Raw genomic sequence first — 8138 nt, forward strand, 5'->3', positions numbered from 1 at the left:
CAGGAACCTAGAGGCAGGCTCTGCAGTAGAGGCCACAGAAGAATGTTACTTACTGCCCTGCTTCCTCAGGCCTGCTCAGCTTGCTTTCTTACACAACACAGGACAGCCCACAGAGGGCTGAGCCCTCCCACATCAGTCAAGAAACTGTCCCCACAGACTTGATCACAGGCCAGTCTAATGGAGGCAATCTCTAACTGAAGTTCCCTCTTCCCCAATGACCCTGGCTTCTGTCCATTCGACCAGTACATGCATGCATGCCTGTGTGCCTGCAGACATATGTGCACACACTCTCCTAATTATCATCTGCTTTGCAGTCTGAGCTCAGCCAACCACCGCCATGTTCAAAGGCCTTCTGTCTTGCCTTTACACTAATGGCCATCTAACATATTCACAGAGCTATTTTCTCATGTTTTTTTAAATTATTATTCTATTTCTTTCATGGCATTTAATAATGGGTTTCTTTCTTACCCTGCTCAATCTAGAATGTGTGTGAGCTAAACAAACAAGCTTCATCAGAATATCTCCAGATATTCAGTACAGTACCTGGCAAATGGTAGGCACTTGACAAACATTGGTGGGTCAAATGTGCTGGTGTGTGTCTGGAATTCTCAGCCATTAGGGAGGTTGAGACAGGAGGACCTCTCTGAGTAGCTTAGTAAGTAAGGTCCTGCCAATAAATACATGCATATATGCATACATACTGTACTGGCTAGTTTTGTGTCAACTTGACACAGCTGGAGTTATCACAGAGAAAGGAGCTTCAGTTGAGGAAATGCCTCCATGAGATCCAACTGTAAGACATTTTCTCAATTAGTGATCAAGTGGGGAGGGCCCCTTGTGGGTGGTGCCATCTCTGGGCTGGTAGTCTTGGTTCTATAAGAGAGCAGGCTGAGCAAGCCAGGGGAAGCAAGCCAGTAAGTAACATCCCTCCATGGCCTCTTCATCAGCTCCTGCTTCCTGACCTGCTTGAGTTCCAGTCCTGACTTTCTTGGTGATAAACAGCAATGTGGAAGTGTAAGCTGAATAAACCCTTTCCTCCCCAACTTGCTTCTTGGTCATGATGTCTGTGCAGGAATAGAAACCCTGACAAGACACATACATACATGCATACATACAAGTGAAAAGAGGCATCATGGCTATATAGCTCAGTAGAGCACCTGGCCCAATCAGCATGCAGCCCTCAGGTGAATCCTCAATATCCCAGAAATAAATAGGGAACATCAGTGAGATGAACCGATCACTTCCCCTTTCTTCCTCCTAAGTTTGTTTTCCGTGTTTCTCCTCCTTGCCATTGCTGGCTCCTTGTAATTTTTGTTTAAAACATGAAGGATGTAGGGCAAGTGCGCTGTGCGGCCAGACAGAAAAACTGGTAAGGCTGAGTGAGCTCAGGCCCCGGGAATCTCAGAGACTTGAGCTCCCTACCCATTTCTGTACCTGCTCTGGAACAGGTAACCATGACAACCCACTGAGAGGACCATGGTAATCAGTCATGTAGCATAAACACCTAGAGTTCTCCATGCTGATGAGGTATCCTAGATAAGGCCTCCAGAATTCAGCCAAGGAGCTGCCCTTCCTGGCCATTCCTTCCTGCAAACGGTATTTAATCCCTGGTTCACCCTGAATAAATGTATACTTTCACATTCACCATCAAAGAAACCAGTATGAACAATCATGATCATTTCATCACTAAAGGCCGATGGAGGGAAGGCCTTCATCTTGAAGAGCCGCTTCTCAATCTCCTGAGAAGGCCTTCTCTCTTCCAACCTTCCATACTCTCAATTCCTACTCAGAAGCAAACCAGAAGAACCACCTGCCCTTCCTCCTCCTCTTTCTCCTCTTCCTCTCACTCTTCCTCTTTCTCCTCTTCCTCCCACTCTTCTTCATCTTCCTCTCCTCCTCCTCCCCCTTCCCCTCCTCCTCCTCCTCCTCTCCCTCCTCCTTTTCCTTCAGCATCTTCTTCCCTGGGCTCTGCCTTCCCCTTCCCAACCTTTGCATGGACATCCTGAGGGGAATCGTGGACCAGGGACCCCTGTCCCTGACTCCCAGTGTATGCCGGTAGTGCCTGGGTACACAGGAGATGGGGAACCACAGCACTCATCGCAGACTCCACTGTTCCCATTGTCTCCCCCTTCGCTTCACACATGAGAGGTTAAGTGTTTGCTCGTTCCCTGAGCTTGTTAGGAGAGCAAATCACAAAGACAACCCTTGGTCTCACATCTCTCATTTCAAGGGTTTTCTGTCCATAGCTGGGGTTGTTTCTAATTACTCTTCTGTGAGCCCAACTTACAACTCAAACACGGAAATCCCCGTCAAAGACCTGCTTCTTATCTGCTAATGTCTTGAGCTTTTTCTGCTCTCGGATCAAGTTTATACTGGGATGTGCACCCAGGGAATGAAAAAGTGCAGTATGAGCCACCTGCCCTTCCTCCTCCTCTCCCTCCCACTCTTCTCTTCTTTCTATACTGCCTCTTCTTCTTCTTCTTCTTCTTCTTCTTCTTCTTCTTCTTCTTCTTCTTCTTCTTCTTCTTCTTCTTCTTCTTCTTCTTCTTCNTCCTCCTTCTCCTCCTCCTTCTCCTCCTCCTTCTCCTCCTCCTTTCCTTTCCTTAGCAATTTTTTTTAAACATCCTTATTGTCAGAATTTTTCTCTTTGTCAGAAATTGGCAGTTGTTAAAGTTCTGATGGCTGGGGGGGTGGGGGGGTGGAGAGATGGCTCAGAGGTTAAGCGCACGGACTGCTCTTCCAGAGGTCCTGAGTTTAATTCCCAGCAACCACATGGTGTCTCACAACCATCTGTGATGGGATCCAATGCCCTCTTTTGATGTGTCTGAAGACATGACAGTGTACTCATATACAATAAATAAATAAATAAAATTTTAAAGTTCTGACAGCTGGAAGTTAAATGGCACATGAGACAGATGAAAAGAGGAGTGGGCTATTGGAGAGGGCTTCACAGCCCAACCTTTCTCTCTTTAGAAACATTGGCATCATTGTCTATCAGTCCCTAGTTAGAACCTGGCTCCAGGTCTGCTGTGGAGTTTCTCCTTCCCTGTTAGAAGGAATTTGCTTTATCTCTGCTCGGCTCAATTTCCTTGTCTACAGACATCGTCTGGTTAGCAGACTCTTAGAATGTGAACTCTTAGAATCTTTCTCCTAAAGCATGTTATGGCATACTGCATCACAGGAAGAGCATGGGTTACTGAAAGGTAGCTATTTAGACTGCCTAAAACTTTGCACATTACATGCAGTTTAATCCTGGGAATCATTTGAGGGTTCAAAATAGACATCATATTGAAAATAAAGTGTACTCCAAAGAGGACATCTCTAGAGGCACCGTCTCCTCTATATACACAAATGATACCAAATATGAAGGGCGGAGGTTAGCCACCAGATAGGCAGGGTGGGGGTGGTAACTTGCTTCCAGCCTTCATTAGGTCTCCTGAAACACCACAGCCTTCAGTCCTGCCACAGGCACTGTGGTGTGCTTGTCCTTCATCTGCAAGCACTCTGGTTGGCTATGGAGATCTGGGAGACAATGACTCAGACCCTGGGATGTTTATAGATTAGTGAGAAAGGTGGAGCTACAACCACATTAGAAACAGAAAATAGTTTGTAAATCGCAATGGGGTAGAAGTGTAGGACAGTGGGCAAAGAAGGAAAATGGTCCATATTGGCTATCCAAACAGCTTCCCGAGAGGAGGCCTTTTAGAAGGAGAGAGTGTATATAATTCCCTTGATCTGTTCTTTGGCAATGGCTTAATCATTTCAAATCAATACCAGAAGACATCTGACCACCACAGGAGAACCAGGAGAGACAAGATGGTGTGAGTTCCTTTCCTTGCAGTGCCGGAAGCAGCGTGCTCCTGAACACTAAGTGTTGCCTGTGATGTCCTAAGCGCCTCAGTCACAGTTCAGAGCAGAGCTGAGTGGATCAAGTCCCCTGCCATCTTTGTTTTCTTCCTTAAACTAAACGTGGCCCTTTTGTGCTTCCTGTATGCCTTCAAGTCCTCTCATGTCTATACTAGGTTGCTATTTTATTTCATATTTTATTTTGGTTTCTAAGGATCATTCACTTAGGTTATGGTTTGGATCTTAAATGTTCTCCATATATTAAAAGCTTAGTGGCCAGCTTGTTACACTGTTGGGAGGTGGTAGAACTTTTAGGATGCAAGGGTAGATGGAAGGAAGGTAGGTCACTGTGGGGTGGCCTGGGCCTTAGCTTCTCTTCAGCTTCTGTGGCAGAATGTGTGGTCTCCCTCTATGGTGCACTACCTCCCCTTGGGCCCAGAAACAAAAGTGCCTACCAAACAGTTGACATAGTAAGCCAAAACACATTTGTAAACTGTTTCTCTCCAGCACTTCAATCATGGATGGAAAATTAAGGTAAGTGGCCATGCGGTTTATAAGGAATCCTTCCTTGGTGCTCAGGGCAGATTGGGAAGCAATACTGGAGTCCCAGGAGTTTTAGCATCATAGGAAGGAGAAGCCAAATAACTGATTAAGAGAACTCAAGTTTTGAATGAAGCCTGCGTGTGTGTGTGTGTGTGTGTGTGTGTGTGTGTGTGTGTGTGTGTGTTTACATATTTATGATTGCCAACTTGGCTGAGCTTCTGAACTTTCATCCTTTGGCAGCTAAAGAGAAGCCAATCAATATGAAACAAACTCCCAACTGTTAAGTCCAAATACAAATCCCTGCTCTTTCTGACCCCATCCTGTCAGCCTACAAAATATGGCTTCCTATGGAAGCGGAGTCTACTGTGGCCTTCGTGCCCACTCAGAGGTGCATATCAACTCCTGCCCACTTGGGGCTAATTCTTCTGTCTGGTAGAGGATCTCCAAGTGGATTGAGTGCTTCCAAGAAAGCCAGGGTTTAATGAGCTGGGACAGGAAGTGACAGGAGTGGTGAGTGACAAGCTGCTTTGCTGATTGCTTCAGTGCCCAGATTAAGAAATTCTGTCAAGGGAGACATCAAGTCTTCCAGCATCATAGAAGTAATGTTTGCCTACTGGGTTCTGTTTTCTACTGAATATCAAGGTTTGATGACATGTAAAATGATGTTTCTTCTTCATAATTATCACTTAATATGGGAAGTTTTAAATAAAGAAATAATTTTGAAACTGGCTTTCTGTGGTTGGCACTGAGAATATCTGCACTGGTGTTGGAAAATGACAGTTACCAAAAACTGATTTCAAATTCCAGTGAGGCCACATTGCAGCCTCAGCCCTCAGAGGTTGTTTTTCTCTCCCCAAGTTCACACTTAACAAGTGATGATTAGATTGTAGTCTCTGATGGAGAGGGCCTATAATTTAAGACTTAAAATTCTCAAGATCTTAGCACAGACTGAACATAATATCGTAAGAAACATGGATCGGGCTTTTAAAAGATCTTTTCTGATTAAAGAAACAAGCGTCTAGTTCTTTCCTGGGAGCACTCATAGGAAAATTACTGATATCACTTCAGAGTGGGAGGAAAAGACAGTGGTAAAGGCAGTGTTGGGGCATTTGCTGGATAGACAGTCTTCTTCCTGGAAAGCTAGATGCCCATGGGTGCCCTAGTCCTAGTGCATGCATGTGTGCCTGTGCAAGTGTGTTCATGTGGGTGCACTTGTGTGCATATGTAGACAAAGGCCCCAACGCTTGGCCTCAGGTAGCATGCATTCCTCAGGAGACATCTACCCTGTTTTTTCAGACAAGGTTTCTTCATTGGTCTGAGACTTTCTAGTTAGGCCAGGCTGGTTGACCATCAAGCCCCAGGGATGCACCTGTCCCTGCCTCTCCAGCATTGGGGGTTCAGGCACACACCACCACACCTGATTTTTTTTTTTTAATGTGGGCTCTGGAGATGGAACTGGAGTGTCTGTGTGGCAGTCACCTTACTGGCTGAGCTATCTTCCCACCCCCAGGAGCTGTGCTTTCAAATGTGCCAGGCCCTGTGCTAACTTCGGTTCTGTGAGGACCCTGCATGGAAGGTTATGCAAGAAGGGGAGAACAGACAGGAGACCTGTACTTTCTAATAACTTATTGATGTCACCCTTTCCTGATGAAGACTGCCTACACATGAGACATGTTGAATTGATGTTTTGTTGTTGGAAGAATCTAAATCCAAGTGATTTTCAGGGTTGTATTCAAGTTAGGCATAATACAATTTATATTTAAAAAGAAATACTGTTAATGTCCCATTTTGGTTGTTTATTGTTGTTTTGTAGGTGGTTGCTTTATTTTTACAGTTCTGAAGATTAAACACCTTGTATATTCAAGACAAGCACTTTATCATAGATCTATTCCCAGGTCTTGTCTACTTCTAGTTTTGACTCTTCACGTGTGTGTATGTGCATGTTCATGCATGTGCATGTGTGTGGAAGCCAGAGGTTGAAATCACATGCCTTTCCCAACTGTTCTTCCCGTTACTTTTGATATGGGGTATTCACTCATTTATCTAGACTGGCTGACTAGCAGGCTGCCGGGATGGAGCCTCCCACCTCCAGCTCTTCAGTGCTGGCACCAAAGGTACGGACCACTATACCCAGCTTGTTATGTAGTGTTGGGGATCTGAACTTGGGTCCTCATGCTTGTGCAGAAATGCTCTACCAACTAAGCCATTTTTCAGCTTTGACTTTTAATTTTTGAGATCTTGTTTCATTTGGGACGTTAGGCTGACCTTGAACTCACTCTGCAGCCCAGGCAGGCTTTGAACTTGCCACTGTCCTGGCTGAACCTCCCAAATAGGTAGAATTAGAGGCTTGTACCACCAGGATTAGATTTTATTTTATTTCTTTATTCATCCTAAATTGAAGCCATTATCTTTTTGTGTGTAACCTTTTTATTTAAGTATAGTATTCATACATAAACCCATCTCCTCTTTTGTTGTTTTATTGACCAATTTATGATATGCATTGCTTTGAAGTATACAAATCAATGATGTTTAACTTAGTCACAAACTGTGTAACCATCACCACCTACCTGATTCTATAATAATCTCTCTCATCATCTCCAAGAGAAAGCCTGGCTTACAAATAGTCACTGCTTACTTCTCAGAGATGTTGGCTCTAGACTTGATATGGAGGACAAATCATAATATGACTTCCTCTGTCTGGCTTCTTTCATGCACTCTAATAATTAAAATATAATTCTCACCCTTGTTGTAACACATATTCCTTTTGTAACTAATGTTCAGGTACATACAACATTTTATCTGTATATCCAATTGGTGGTCGTTTTGGTTGTTTGCGCCGTTTTGAACAGACGTGTAACTTTGGGGGGGGGGGGNGAGNGTCGAGACAGAGTTTCTCTGTGTAGCCCTGGCTGTCCTGGAACTCTGTAGACCAGGCTGGCCTCGAACTCAGAAATCTGCCTGCCTCTGCCTCCGGAGTGCTGGGATTAAAGGTGTGGGCCACCACACCTGGCTTACATGAGTGCATTGTAGCTGTCTTCAGACACACCAGAAAAGTGCATCAGATCTCATTACAGATGGTCAGAGCCACCACGTGCTTTCTGGGAATTGAACTCAGGACCTCTAAAAGAGCAGTCAGTGCTCTTGACCAGCCCTTGAGTTACTTTTTAATTGCTGCATTGTAAGAGTTATATCACCGGGCAGTGGTGGCACAGGCCTTTAGTCCCAGCACTTAGGAGGCAGAGGCAGGCAGATTTCTGAGTTTGAGACCAGCCTGGTCTACAGAGTTCCAGGACAGCCAGGGCTACACAGAGAAATGCTGTCTGGAAAAAAAAAAAAAAAGTTATCTCTTCTGGGTACAAGCCTGTTAGCCTGTTATCACATGCTTTTTAAATATTCCACTCTTTGGGCTGTCTTTACTAGCTTGATGGCATCCTCTGAAGCCTAAAAGTTTTAATTTTTTTCTACACTGATTGAACCCAGGGCTCCCACCCGAGGCCAGAACTCTAGGGCTGAGAACACTCCTGGTCTGCAAAGTTGCTCTTCTGGTGAGGCCCGCACCGGATCCCCCTCTTCTGACCCGCTGGTACCTGCCAGTGTGCCCCTCTTCTGACCCGGCTGGTACCTGCCAGTGTGCCCCTCTTCTGACCCGGCTGGTACATGCCAGTGTGCCCCTCTTCTGACCCGGCTGGTTCCTGCCAGTGTGCCCCTCTTCTGACCCGGCTGGTTCCTGCCAGTGTGCCCCTCTTCTG

Source organism: Mus caroli, chromosome 11 (assembly GCF_900094665.2).
Source record: "Mus caroli chromosome 11, CAROLI_EIJ_v1.1, whole genome shotgun sequence".
Lineage (NCBI taxonomy): Eukaryota > Metazoa > Chordata > Mammalia > Rodentia > Muridae > Mus > Mus caroli.